The 15260-nt window shown below is 41.3% G+C and overlaps 1 protein-coding gene across 11 annotated transcripts in view; it reads right to left on the bottom strand.

Annotated features, from left to right (window-relative positions):
* Nucleotides 1-15260, bottom strand: part of znf608 (zinc finger protein 608) — a 91479-nt gene that overhangs the window by 45842 nt on the left and 30377 nt on the right. The window lies entirely within an intron of this gene.

Below are 15260 nucleotides of genomic sequence, written 5' to 3'. Positions count from 1 at the left end.
GGCTTTTGTGCCCCACCACTGATGGTAGAAACACCACTGTTCACTGGCCTCCTCACTCCTGCCTCTGTGTTGTGTGCGCCCCCCTGCTGGGCCTGGTCTGGTCCGCTGTTGGGTGCACAGCCTGGTAATCTGACCGACGGACGCCACGCTCTCCCTCTTGGCTTTCCACAGCACATCTGCCCGGTCCGCCACCTTCTGGGGGTCGCTGAAATCTGCGTCAGCCAGCAGCAGATGTATGTCCTCGGACAGTTGCTCTAGGAACGCTTGCTCGAACATAAGACAGGGCTTGTATCCATCAGCCAGGGCCAGCATCTCGTTCATCAATGCTGACGGCAGTCTGTCTCCCAAACCGTCCAGGTGAAGCAGGCGGGAACCCCGCTCACGCCGTGAGAGGCCAAAGGTGCCAATGAGCAGCGCGTTGAATGCTTCATATTTGCATTCTTCAGGGGGCGAATGTATGAAATCCGCAACCTGGGCGGCCATCTCCTGGTCAAGGGCGCTCACCACGTGATAGTAATGCGTGGAATCAAAAGATACCTGCCGAATCTGGAACTGGGCTTCTGCTTGGCTAAACTACACGCGTGGTCACAGCGTCCAGAAAGTCGGCAGTTTTAGCGAAACTGCATGAACAAATAAACAGTCGGTCATCTTTGGTCCAAATCCCGTTTGGACCGTCAGGGTCACCAATGTAGCGATGTGCTACACACAGCGCTGAAATAACAACACGCGGTCGGTAAATCGTTTTGAGACTAGTTTATTCAAACTTCACGGCGCTGGCATTTAGTCCATAGCGCCCGCTCACTCCGGGTGGAAATGACGTCAGAGGTGTGTTATCGAAGTCTCCCCCCGCACGCTGGCTATTTCTAAGCCAGTTCGCCTGCGCAGAAAGTGGGTTGCCACAACCCCACCCTTCTATTCTTTCTACTAAAGTGGATGGTCTTCTGGTTTTCCACCTTATTTTGATCGAGCCACTTTGCCCATATATTTCACCTTTCAATATCATCCTGAAATCTCTATCCTCTTAACCAAAATGGCCAACCAACAAACTTGGATATTTTTGACTTGATTACCTCATCCAAGTTGTTAGCATATACTGCGCACTGATCCCTGTAGCAGCCAATCTGAAAACAACCCACTTATTCTTCAGATTACAATCTCAAAACTTATTAAATTTCTTGCACATAATTACCCTTTAATAAATGCATGCTGACTCTACCCAATATCATCATTATTTTCTCAGTGCTCATCTATTAATCTAATCCTTAATAAGAGAACCTGCTATTTTCTTTAGCACGTCAGGCCAATTAGTCTGCAGAATTAAACCATACCTTCTGTCCTCTTTCTTAAATAGTGCAATCTTCCAAACGATGGAAAATATTCTGGAATCTGTGGAATTTTGGAAGATGACAACCATGGCAAACAATACCTTTGTAGCGACCACTTCTAATACTTTGTGATACAGGTTCAATGTTCAAAGTTCAAAGTACATTTATTATCAGAGAACATACACCAAATACAACCCTGAGATTTATGGGCATTCACAGTAAATGTAAAAAAAAACAATAGACTGTGCCAATATAAATAGAAAATAATAATGGTGATTATTATTATTACTACTAGAGATAGGACAATCCATACAAACTGTCCAGATAAAATTTACAGGATAAACAAGCAAGAATAACTTACTTAAATGACATAATTATTCCAAATACACATAACATACAGAAATCAGTAAATCAAAAACACCAGGAATATGCTGAAATAGAAGAGGAAATTGAAAGACTAGGGAATGTGAACAGGATAGACATTGTCCTTGGGGGTCACCTATGATGGATACTGCTTTCCTGCAACACTTCATATAGATATGCGGGGAGGGGGAGGGCTTTACTTGTGATGGACCAGGCTGTATTCACTACTTTTGTAGGCTTCTGGTACAAGGGTATTGATGTTTTCATACCAGGCCATGATGAAACCAGTCAATATGCTCTCCATCACACATCCATAGAACTTTGCTGAAGGTTTAGGTGATATGCTGAATTTTCAAAAATTTCTACGAAACTAGAAGTTTTCCCGTACATTCTTTGTAATGGCACTTATGTGTTGGACCCAGTTCAGATGCTTTCAAAAGATAGCACCGAGGAATTTAAAACTGCTGACCCTCTCTGCCTCTATCCACCGATGAGAACTGACTCATGGATCTCTAGTTTCCTACCCTTGAAGTCAATAATCAGCATCTTGGTCTTACTGACATTGAATGAGAGGTAGTTGTTCTTGTAGTACCACTCAGCTAGATTTTCATTCTCCCTCCTATATGCTGATTCGCCACAACCTTTGATTTGGCCTTCAACAGCAGAGTCATCAGCAAATTTGATTATGGCATTGGGGCTGTGCTTAGTCTCACAGTCACAAGTATAAAGCGAGTAGAGCAGGGGGCTAAGCACACAGCCTTGTGGTACACTTCTGCTGATGGTGATTGTGGGGGAGATGTTGTTGCCAATCCAAACTGACTGGGGTCTGCATGCGAGGAAATCAAGGATCCATTTGCACAAGGAGGTTCTGAGGCCAAGGTCTTGAAGTCTGTTAATTAGTTTTCAGAGGGTGATAGTATTACCACCAAGCTGGAGTAGAACATTCTGATATATGCATCTTCACTATCCAGGTGTTCCAGTGTTGAGTGAAGAGCCAATGAAATGGCACCTGCTATTGACCTGTTGTGACAGTAGGCAAATTGGAGCAGATCCAAATCACTTCTCAGTCAGGAGCGGATATGTTTCATCACCAACCTCTCAAAGCACTTCATCACCGTTGGCATAAGTGCTACCGAACGATAGTCATTGAGACAGGTTACCGCGTTCTTTTTTTTGGCACCGGTATAATTAAAGCCTGCTTGAAGCAGGTAGGTAGCTCAGACTACTAAAGCAAGAGGTTAAAGATATCGGTGCCAGTCTTTAGTACTCGGCCAGGCATCCCGTCTGGGTTGGATGCTTCCCATTATTAAATCATTGGATTTAGATTCACTCAAATACAATTTTGTTGAGGAATGGGTTTCTTTTCAGTTCCTCATTCCCTCTAGATCAGTTCATTAACCATTTCTGAGATACTTTCTTCATTTCAAAATTTGAAGTAAATTTATTATCAAAATACCTACACATATGGCACCATGTACTACCCGGAGGTTAATTTTCTTGCAGGCATTCACAGTAAAACAGAAATACAGCAGAATCAATGAAAAAAACAATTACACACAAAGACTTACAAACAGCAAACTAACAACATCTTGCAATTTCAGACATAAAATATTTGTTCAATGTCTTTATCAATCATTATTCACCCATATAATTTCACTGTTCTCACAGTTTATAAGAAGTTCACATTTACTTCTCTTATTTTTTCCTCTTTAAATTTCTAAAGAAGTCTTTAAAGACAATAAATACTTATCAGTTATACAGCCATTCTGCTTCAATAGATTACCTCCATCTCCACCACTCCTCTTAGTACTTGCTTAAATGCATCATATATTTTGCATTTATCTTTCTTCATGTTCACTATGTCAGATGTCCGCCAAGGATTTGTAGTATCAGTTCCATTACCATTTCTCCAAGCTAAGGGGTGTAAAACCCATTTCTGATCATCCTTTGTTCTTTTCATGTTAGCAATATTTTGATCTATATTATCCCAGCAAATTTCTTATCCCTGCTCTAAATTTGAAGCTTAGTTTGGATCTCTCCTTTTCCCAGCATCAATCTAGACCTCCAGATTCAAAGAACACTGCTCACCAAATGTTCGCTTCCTGATAACTGGATCCACTGGGCTAATCTCATTCTTGTGTGACCTATCAGGCACACACGGGAACAAGCTAAATCAAAGATGAAATGTAAAATAACAAGAAAAATAAAAAGCGCCCATCTTGAAGCTAATCTTCCAAAAAGATGCCTTGCCAATCCATCAGAGAACTTGACCAGTCCACGTGCTAGGACTCATAACTAACTCCATGTTAGCCGCTGGCTGAATGCTACTCTTAGACTGTAAGACATAGGTGCAAAATAAGGCCATTCAGCCCTCGAGTCTGCTCCACCATCCCATCATGGCTGGTTCCGGATCCCACTCAACTCCATACACTTGCCTTCTTACCATATCCTTTGATGCCCTGACCAATCAGGAAACTATCAACTTCCACCTTAAATATACCCTCTCAAAGCATCTAACATTATCTATTTGATTCTATTCATTATTACTAGAAGAGCAAAAGCAGTTTCAAAATCATTATCCAAAATTCTGGCTGGGACCATTTTCAGAAGTCTTACAAGTTGCATTTAAAAACTGTCGGTAACTCTTATAGTGAAGCTTTTATCAGTTTTGAATGATAAATACGGTGGATTCTGGTTAATTGGACAATTGGTTAATCGGGGCAGCGCTTATTTGTTCTTTGCTTAAAGAACAAAAACGAATTAAGAAACTTTCTGGATTCCCTGCATTTATTTGGGACACCATGCTGCTTAATTGGGGCAGGGGGCTTGCCAAACAGGCTCTATCATCAGTCGCGCACACTTGTGCAACCGTCAGACACAACAGCATGCTTAAAGCAAACAGCTTTTAAATAGTGTCTCAAGAGAAATCAGTTTGGCAAGAAATATTAGCCTTACCAGTGATGACACATGCCTAAAATATAACAAAAAAACCCCTTGAATTCTAACTTTCTATTTGCCTGTTACTGAGAGGAGGAAAATATGTTTGTGAGAATGCACAATAGACAAAGAGATTATGAACTAACTGCCAAATCATATAACTATATAACAATTACAGCACAGAAACAGGCCATCTTGGCCCTTCTCGTCCGTACCAAATGCTTACTCAAATATACTGTAATATCAAATATAATTCCAAAGTCCTTGCATATTTCTATGGAGGTTGCAGCATTCCCAGCTCCATTCACTTGATTTCTCCTCTTAATTGTGGTGCTCTTCTACATGTAGAACCCCTGGGATCCTGTCACTATACTTGCACAGAAATTTAAAGCTAAGTTTCTAAGGGAGCCGAACATTCCCACCCACTAACCTCAAGTTACACCAACAAATAATTCTCTCTATGCTTCCACTACACTATATTGGTAACCTTGCTCAGTATTTTCTCAGCTTTAAAACTGATGATGACGTGCAGAGGTAAACATGTACGTAGAAAATAAAGGTAATGTTCAGAATTTGAAATTTGATCCAAAAGGCAACAACAAAGAAGGGAATTTGATTTATTCATTCACCAACTGACCCTGATGTTATCCCCTACTGAGGTAAATGCTCCTATTGTTGTAACACAGTGAGTCCTCTGTCTCACATGTGCAACACGGTGGCAAATCTGCTGGCAGGCAATAAAAACAGCCAACATTCTTGCGTTGTTGTCAATGCAACTGCTTAAGTTACTGAATGCTGAAAATGCTCTTCGGTTCAGATTATGGTTTTTTTATGACCAAGTTAATGAACTTCATCCACGCTGAAACAAGACTTTGAGCATAAAATCCCTTACATGACGAAAAGAGGCAGTCGGGTTTTAATTTTAAATGACATCTGTGCCAATCGCAGATGCCTCTTTGAAAGTTGGCAGTCACTGTGTCATTTATACAAAGAGTTTAACTAACAACTTAATTGGCAAGAGAGGTGATGCATTCCTTTTTATAGCTGTTAAAAGTTATAGTGTAAACTGATCCCAGGAGTAATGTTGCAGCCTGACACTGGGATGGATCCCTGTCCGCCTGTCACCTTGTTCACAGTGAAAGAAGAACCTGACTTGCTGACCAATTAAAGTTTATCCTGTCTGCTTGCAAGAGAGCTTGTGCCATAGCTTACAGTAGGTGGTAACAGGATTACTAAAACACTTACAACAGGAGTCCTCCATTGGCTTTTAAAGCCTCAGTGCAGCTTTGGAGTCTTCAGCTTGGGGAAACGGTCAAAAGGGAACAACTTTCAACTGCACCAGAACTGCCGGACAGGGTATTTTCCCAATTCCACTGGAATCTCTCCAACCAATGGCAAACATACAACTGATTCCCCTCATCTTGCAGACAGTTCTGTCCTTGACAGTGAGAGGAATTCCTGGATCTGTTGTTATTCCCACCATTTCAACTCTAGCGCGCAGGTTGTTCCCTGTCACCATGCAACAAGCTATGGTGTAATAAGTGTGGCTGTGAAAATACTTTGGAAGCGTGGCTGGTGTCAAGGACAGGCCATGCAATCCCTCTGCTATCTGAGCATTGTGAACCCATACCATAACTTGAGATATCTGTGATTCCAGCCTCAAAACAAAATGAATGCTAAACTATTGTATCACTGTTATCTACAACTTTGCATGCTGTTATCAATGACAGAGTTCTCAATAGGTCCGCATACACTATAGCATCTCTTGCAAATATATAGTCTCTCAACTTTAAAAGATAAAGATCTAAAGATTAGCTTTATTTGTCACAGTACATCGAAAGATACAGTGAAAATGCATCAAATCAGATCTGTGAGGATTGGACTAGACCGTGCTGCCACACTTCCTACAACAACACAGCACAGAGAACATACAAACTCCTTACAGAGAGCGGCGGGAATCGAATCCCAGTCGGTAATTGCTGCCATGCTCAGGTCCTGATTGATCCTGGGTCCAATAACCCTCATTCACACAAAGTGTAACACCAAACCCCCAGAATTCTAGAAAGGCAAATTAGCTTCAGATAGATGACCACTGAACTGGTTACCAGAGCAGATTGAGAACTATCACGTATTTGACCTTTAACTGTCTTCTCAGTTCAGAAACAATTTGGGATGGACAAGAAAGGCCAGCATTGTCAGTGACATTTACAGCTCTTGGGCAAATAAAGAAAAATCCTGATCACAAGGCAAGGTTTCATCAAAGTACGGTACTGCGAATTCCTGCGAAATGTCAACAAACAGTAATCTTACTTATTTATTGAGACAGAGAATGGAGAATCTCCTTCCGGCCCTTCGAGCCGCCCCACCCACCAACCCCTGATTTAACCTTAGCCTAATTGTGGGACAATTTACAATGCCTGGTACATCTATCGGCTGTGGAAAGAAACCAAAGCACCCAGAGGAAGACTACGCGGTCACGGGGAGAATGTACAAGCTCCTCACAGATAGCGCTCTGCACTGCTTACATCAGAAAATGGAATACATATGTGTACAAGCTTCTAATGTTCAACTTGTGTTCTGACATTCTTTGTTGAACTGCGTGTGTTCTTCCTCAAAGGCACTGGCTGCATGGTGTATTACTGCTTAAGCTGCCAAAAATCACCACCCATCCCCTATTGTCACTTACGAGTTAAAGTAAAGCCATTATTTGCCTGTATCTATGGATCAGGCTCAGCCAGCACAACGGCTGCAAAAAAACAAGCTAAGGAACAGAGCACACGAATACTAGGAACGATCACCCCGCATGTAGACATTAGAACAGATCATTCACACACGTCTGTGAATCCAGGAAGCAGTAAAACCAACAAAAAACAGCAGGAAGGCAGAAGCCAGCACAGGAGCCAGCGTCACTCAGGGAAACCAGCCACAACAGCAGGAACTCAAGTTGTTCAACAGCGCTGCCCTCCCTTTGTATGAACTCATTTTATTAATAGTGAAATAATTGCTTATTTTATCCATGAAGGAAGAAACCCATCAGAGTCTTCATCCTGCACAATGCCCCTGCTGTGAACCGCTTTTGGTTTCTGTATAAAGTGATTCTTCTCACTTTTCATCATATTTATCTATCAACTCCTCATCTTCACACGTCTGCTTTGTCACTGGCACTAGTTCAAAAGGTGCACAGGCTTCAAAGATTGAAATGGACGAGAGGCCCACCTCGGACTATCAGGTGTCCCTCTCCCAACCAAACTGTAATCCCTGGTAAAGGAGTCCTGTTAACACTCAGTTAGTTGACAATGAACCTGACTAAAAGGGGCATGGAGACAATCCATGGTGAGTTTTTCTTACAGGAAGCTGAAAACATTCTGCATATGATTCAAGATCAATGGGTTCCAGAGTGGTCAGTGGAAGAAGCAGGCTCAATCACGCAAAGCCTTTTAAAGCCCCCTGTAAAACTGAAAACAAATTATCAGCTTTGCCAGCTTCAAGCTGTCCGTGCAGATGGAGCTTGCTTTCACAAAAGACTTCACTCGAACTGCGAGAAGACAGCAGTTCTCAAAGAATCTGCCTCAGGGATACCAAAACATTTTCTGTAGCTCATTTCCTGTCACTTTCTTGTCTAGACTGGTACAGCAGCCTCAAAACCTTACTGCTATCCTCCCCCACAGCAACAATACATTCATGTGCTCACTCCTATTCTACTAAAATGGTTTAATACAGGATAAAGTCCACTAAACTCAGCCATGCATGCTACATTTTCCTTTGATGATAAACATTCAAATCTGGCAACTTAGATGACTCAAAAGGATAGGGTGATACACAATCTTCTCAATATCTCTTAGGATAAATCCACTCGTGTGCTTCTGGGAGCCTCTTGATCCCTCACTACCTAAGAGACTTTGAATGTTCAATGATAACATCAGAGCAAATGTTCCATCTATTTCAAAGTTCAAAGTAAATTTATTATCAATGTACATATATGTTAACTTTATGTTACCTCAAGATTCATTTTCTTGCAAGCATTTACGGGGAAATTTACATAAGATTTATATGAAAAATTATACATAAACCAAGGCTGACAAATACCAAGACAAGCCATTAAATACTAAGAATACGAGTTGTGAAGAGTACTTGAAAGTGAGCCTGTAGTTTGTAGAATCAGTTTAGAGAGTAGTGGTAAATGAAATTTATCCATGCCAGTTTAGGAGCCTGATGGTTGTAGCATAAAAACTGTTCTTGAGCCTGGTGAGAGTAGGACCTCAGGCTTCTGTACCTCCTGCCTGATAGTAGTGGTGAGAAGAGGGAGCAATGGGTGGTGGAGATGCTGCTTTTTTATGGCAGCACTCCACATATTCAACTGCAGGGAGGGCTTTGCCTGTGACGGACCGTGCTGAACACATTCTGTAGACTTTACCACTTCTGGGCAATGGTGGTTCCATATGTTTAGTATACAGGCAGCATGGTGGCACAATTGCTTTACAGTGCCAGGGGTCATTTATTGGGGTTTTGATTCCAGCCACTGTCTGTAAGAAGTTTGTAGGTTCTCCCCATGACTATGTGCATTTCTTCTGGGTGCTCCATTACCTCCCACACTCCAATCAGACATGGGTTCGGATTAGTAAACTGCAGGGCTGCTATTGGCAGCACTTGCAGACTGCCCCCAGCACTCTGCAGACAAGGACAAAAAAGATGCTGTGTGTTTCGATGCTTAGAAATGCATGCAACAAATTCAAAGATTCAAGGTACATTTATTATCAAAGTATGTACGCAATATACAACTCTGAGGTTCATCCTCACCATGGACAGTTAAGAAGAACCATGGAACCTTTTAAAAGGAAAATAAGCATGAGCACCCTCCCTGCCCCAGGCACAAAAAAAATCATGCAAACCACAACAAAACCAAAATAAAACGAGCAATAACACAAAATCAAAAGGTATATTCAGTTCAACTCAGTGTTTGTTATCTGCAGGCTACCCCAAATCGCTAAAGCCCAGACCAGCATCAAAAGTAAAGCTAATCTTATCTCAACAGTCTTCTTTTGTCCTGAACTACTGTCATTAGCAGGGGAAATACCCCATTTATTAAGTTCTATTATTTCTCTCAAATGTTTCAATTAAGAAGGTGCAGAAGCCACAAGTCTCACACCAACAGATTCAGGAACATCAAGCTCTTGAACCAAAGAGGATAAATTCACTCAACTTCACTTGCCCCATCACTGAAATGCTTCCACAACCAGTGGACTCACTTTCATGGACTCTTCATCTTATGTTTTTGACATTTATCTATCATTATTATTTATTTTTGTAATTGCATGGCTTGTTGTCTTCTGCACTCTGGTTGAATGTCCTAGTTGGGGGTTCTTTCTTTGATGCGGTTATGGTTGTTGCCCACAAGAAAATGAATCTCAGGGTTGAACATGGTGAGATATATGCATTTTGATAATAAAATTTGCTTTGAACTTACACACAAGTAATTACTACTTGGGATTGCATATATGCAGATAAAGTCAGGTTGCCGCGATGTCATTCAGAATCCAGTTCAAAGGGTGGATTTTGTCAATGTCAAAACTGAGTCAAAGTCCAGTTGATTGTCACATACATACATTTGCTTGAACAACGACAAGCATTTTCCAGGACAGTGAAAACATTTTAAGGATCTTCTCAAAGACAAAACACAACATCCTCACTGATTCATGGAACCACTGAATGCAGAGAGGAACATTTAAGGTGGCACCTGAGTCTATACTCAGTGGCCACTTTATTAGGTACACCTGCTTGTTAATGCAAATACTTAATCAATGCACCCAAAGCATACAGGCATAATCAAGTAGTTCAGTTGCTGCTCAGACCAAACATCAGAATGGGGAAGAAATGTAATCTTAAGTGACTTTGACAGTGGAATGATTGTTGGTGCCAGATGGGGTGGTTTGAGTATCTCAGAAACTGCTGCTCTGCTGGGGATTTCCAAGCACAACAATCTCTAGAATTTACAGAAAATGGCGTGAAAAAAAACACAAAACATCCAGTGAGTGGCAGTTCTGTAGGTGAAAACGCCTTGTTAATGAGAGAGATCATAGAGCATTGCCAGAGGGTTCAAGCTGACAGGAAGACAACAAAAACTCAAATAACCAAGTGTGCATCTCTGAACACACAAGACTTTGAAACTTGAAGTGGATGTGCTACAGCAGGAGAAGAGCAGGAGCATACCCTCGGGTCACTTCATTAGCTCAGGAGGTACTTATAAAATGGCCACTGAGTGTATGCATAAAGAACCCACATCTCAAACTTCACACATACCCCATTTAGTCCCTACCCATTTAGTCAAGGTACTCTAGTGCTGTTGACATAGGTAGGGACTAAATGGTCTTATAAGGTACTCTTCAGCAATTCAGAACCTCAACCCCAAGATTAGCCTGTGCGTGTGCTTTTTTTATTGCTGTGTCAGTATTACAGGTGGCTGGTGATAGCGATCATAAAAGTTATTTTCCAAATTGTTTTTAAGTAATTTACACAAAGTCTTAAATTGATTATTATGAAAGATAGCATGAACAATTGTGGAAAATGTATTTAACTCAGTAGAGCTGATCCCTGATTTCATTAATGGACTTTGGCAAAATACAACTGAGATGAAGGAAATCCCACAGGAAGATAGGGACAGCATAACATAAAATAATGAGTTTACTCTGAAAATCAGTTCTAGAAAAAAAGATATTTTGATTGCATTTTGGAAAACACCGTCTACATTTGAAAATGAGCTTTTAAGTGTTTTGTGTAAAAAAAACTCATGGTTTACAAAGCAACGCCCTTTGCAAATTGTTCTACATCCATCAAGTATCAGTGCACTACACATCAAAGTACTGTGGGAGTTAACAGGAAATAATGACTTAAAATTAGATGGACAATAATAAACCTTTTTGGAAAAAAGAAAATTCCATCCTTGGCCTTTTAAGAACTCTTATCTGCAGATTCCAAAATCATTAGACGAAAGAGCTTAACAGAAAAATAAGTGCCAGCATCAAAGTGGTGGGCTGTGGTGCTGAGCAAGGGATGGTCAGACCATACTGTGAGCCCCTGTTTAAGGGTTTGTTCAATGAACTGCTATTTAACAGAATACATCAAAATATCCCTGGCACCTCTTAAAATCAGCAGCCAGAACTTCATCCCTAAACCAAGTATCAGTACAATACAATAAGCATCTTTTACTGTTTTTGAAGAACTGTGTTTCAGTGTACCTAAATAAGTTATTAAATCTCCATTTTAAAAATCTGCATACCTCTTAATGAACAAAACGATCTGCGGAAAATTACTTTTCCTGCATTTATAGGCATTATAGCTAATTCTGTTGATTTGCCTATGCCTTAATTCCTGCACAAAATGGATAAGAAATGCAAGAGTTGAAGTAAACAGGTCTCTAAAAATTTCAAGAATCATTTCACAAATTTCAACTTTTCACAACAACTTTGTCCCTCACAAATGGGAAGACTTGCTTCCACTCTGCTTTGTGTATTCTGAAGTGACTACTGAGGACAATGTTGGAATCACAGATGAGGCAGGTGGTGGGTGGCCAGCGACTGGGCAGCAACGGTAGGCATCTTGCCTTTGATGCATTGTTCCGAGGTCCTGCTAGCAACCCAAAAGCTCCTCACGTCTTTCAAATGCAGGGCCACGATTTACAATGGGCAGACTGTAGCTGCTACATTTTCAGCAGATCGATGTTTGCATATAGAATCATCGAGTCACACTGCATGGGTTCCGGCCTTTCAGCATGCTCATGGTGGTGCCCAATATTTGGCTCATAGTCATGTCCTATCAACGTGCTTTTCTAAACAGCTTTTAAATGTCAACCACTGTCATCTCAACCACTATTTCCGGCAGCTCATTCCAAATACACACCACTGTTTGCGTCAAAACTGCCTTTGATGTATTTTTTAATCTGTTGCCTCTGATCTTAAATCTATGCCCTCTTGTTTCAGATGCCCTCCCTCCCCTGGAAACGGACTATGACCTTTCACCCTTGCTATGTACCTTATAATTCCAGCAGGTCACTCCCTCAATCTCATACTCCAGCAAATAAAGCCCTGTCTACACAACCTCTCCTTTTAACCCAGCTCCACACCCCCCACCCCCCACCCCCAAGCCCAAGTCTGGGCAATATCATGGAGAAATCTTTTCCACATTATTTTCGGTTTACAAGCATGCTTCTTAAAACAGGATGACCAAAACAGTTATCAACAGTCCAAGTGTGGCCTTCCCAATGTCTTACACATCTATAACATAACTTCCCAACTTCTATACTGGGTGCCCTGACTGATGATGGCCATGGTGCCAAACATGTTCTTCATTGACCCCTCTGCCTGTGACGCCGCTTTCAGTGATCTATGCACCTTTTTCTCTTCGGTCCCTCGTTTTCATAACATTGCCGAGGAGCCTACCTTTGACTGCAGAAATCCTACCCTGGTCTGACCTCCCAGAATATAATACCTCACATTTATTTAGATAGTCCACATTTCATGTTTGTTTACTTATAGATCATTACAGGGACATCAAACCAGCAATTAACATGAACTACCAGCTTCTTTTACACCGCACCCTTCTAGTGGCTTGTTACAAAGTCAGTAACTTTATTTAGGAATTGCTGTAACATCGATTTGCTGACAGCAACAGCCCAAATACTCACCAAACCTCACATGAAAAATGCTGTGGAACATTTGCAAACACAGGATCACTGGAAACACTTCTTCTTAGAAAGCCCATTGGAATCTAGGATGACTTGCTTCCTCCACATGGTGACTGATTAAGAACAATGCAAAGCTTGCAGACTCTGCCAGAGGAGAGGCAAAAGCAGCTTAAGAGGGCAAATAGATGGAGGGGTGATGTTGACTGGGTCCTCGCACGACCCTTTTAATGTATGGGTTTATTGGGTTGCAATGACCATGTTCACAGCATCAATCATGAGTGTACCAATATTGTGACTCTGGGAAGGAACTAATAGAAGATTGTTGAAGAGAATCCTTGTGTCTTTTCCTGTGGTGTACAATGAGCCCTGCTGTTACTTGCAGCAATCAAACAAAGTTCCCTTTCTTGAAGATGGGCACAATTATGGTATCCCTAACACCTCCAGACATGCGCATATATCCCTGATGAGCAGAGATGAACTCATGAACTCAAATCAGAAACACTGCTCTGCAGCCTTTGACCACGATCAACAGTCTATTCAACTGATTACAGAGCTGGGGGAGCGATGAAGTGGACCGTCATTTGTGCAGAAGACAGGGGTTGGTTGAGGCAATATTCAAACTGCTTTTATTAAACCAATTAACCCACTCAACATACATCATTTTGCCGTTACTAATACTTACCTGTGGCTCTACTCAAAATAGGGGAGCTTGAGGTAGGGAGGGAAAAGTGGACAAGGGAAGAGGAACCACAAGGTTCAAAATAACCACTTACAAGATTCAAAATAGCTAATTTCAGTATGTGGGTGCAAAGTAGAACAAAATGATTGTGGTTCTGGATCCGATGCAGCGTAAAAGAACCACAATAAGCACAACGGAAAAGAAAAAAAGCTGCATACAACTTCGATATCCATCCACTTCTCTTTTCACAACCAATTATGTGGCCACTTAGCAAAAGTATTGAACGGAGGATTTAGACACATATGCTGTTCCTGAAATCATAACATCAGTAGCTGGATGTGACTTTGCTACAATTTAGAAAATTAGGCCCACCAGTGATCAATAGCAAGTCATCTTTCACACTGATGGCCACAGATTATATCTCAAATTCTTAAATTAAGAATAAAAAGAAAAATTGAAGAATTTTGTACTTGTAAACTGAACATCAACTTGCCTTCCAGCAAATCAGCCAATCGACACTTTCCTTCTGAAAGCAAGCTGGCAAATGACACTGAGGCTTTCAATGACCTTGTGTTGCCTCTTTCTAACTGGCCTTCCCTAGGCAGGGGCCATTAACTGCCTGTTATTTTATCTACATTTCAAAGCAAATTTGGCTGGGGCTCCCAGGAGGGTTTCTTGCATCTGTAAGGGAGCAGACTGCAGAATGATTTTTTTGTGTTGTTGTTATAAAGACGCCAAGTTTTCTGTTTTTGACCTCTGCCTTTTGACATCTTGGCTTCCTGTGCCATCAGCATAACCAGATACGTTCCACAGTGTGAAGCTATAATAATATCACAGCATTTGTAAACCAATTCAGACATCAGCCATAAATTATTCAAGACAGGGTTCTGTTAGTTCAACTGCCAGTGAGAAACTCTTGAGCTATAATTTCAGCAGCAAATTCCCCCTACATCTTTCCATGCCCATTTACTATTCTTCACAACAGACCAGCAGTCTCATCTTTCACCACTTAGCACCCTAATCTGCCTATTTAATTTTGGGCTTTTGCGATTCTGAATCTATTTTCAGACTAGAGCCTCTCTGTTTCCCTCCTCCCCCGCCCCCGACTGAGCTTTTATCGTTCTTTTCAAGCTGAAAAAAAACGAGCGTTTGCAACAAGAGATGGTCACACTATTTACCACCCCTGCCCTTTCAATTTTGCTTTCCCCTTCATTCATGTGATGTTTGTTGTAAAAATAGAACTATTATGTTATGCATCTACATGAGGTAACATTCCTTG

The sequence above is a fragment of the Hypanus sabinus genome, chromosome 5 (genome assembly GCF_030144855.1).
Source record: "Hypanus sabinus isolate sHypSab1 chromosome 5, sHypSab1.hap1, whole genome shotgun sequence".
Taxonomy (NCBI): Eukaryota; Metazoa; Chordata; class Chondrichthyes; order Myliobatiformes; family Dasyatidae; genus Hypanus; species Hypanus sabinus.
The sequence above is the reverse complement of the archived record's forward strand: the minus strand, read 5'-3'. Positions and strand labels throughout refer to the sequence as shown.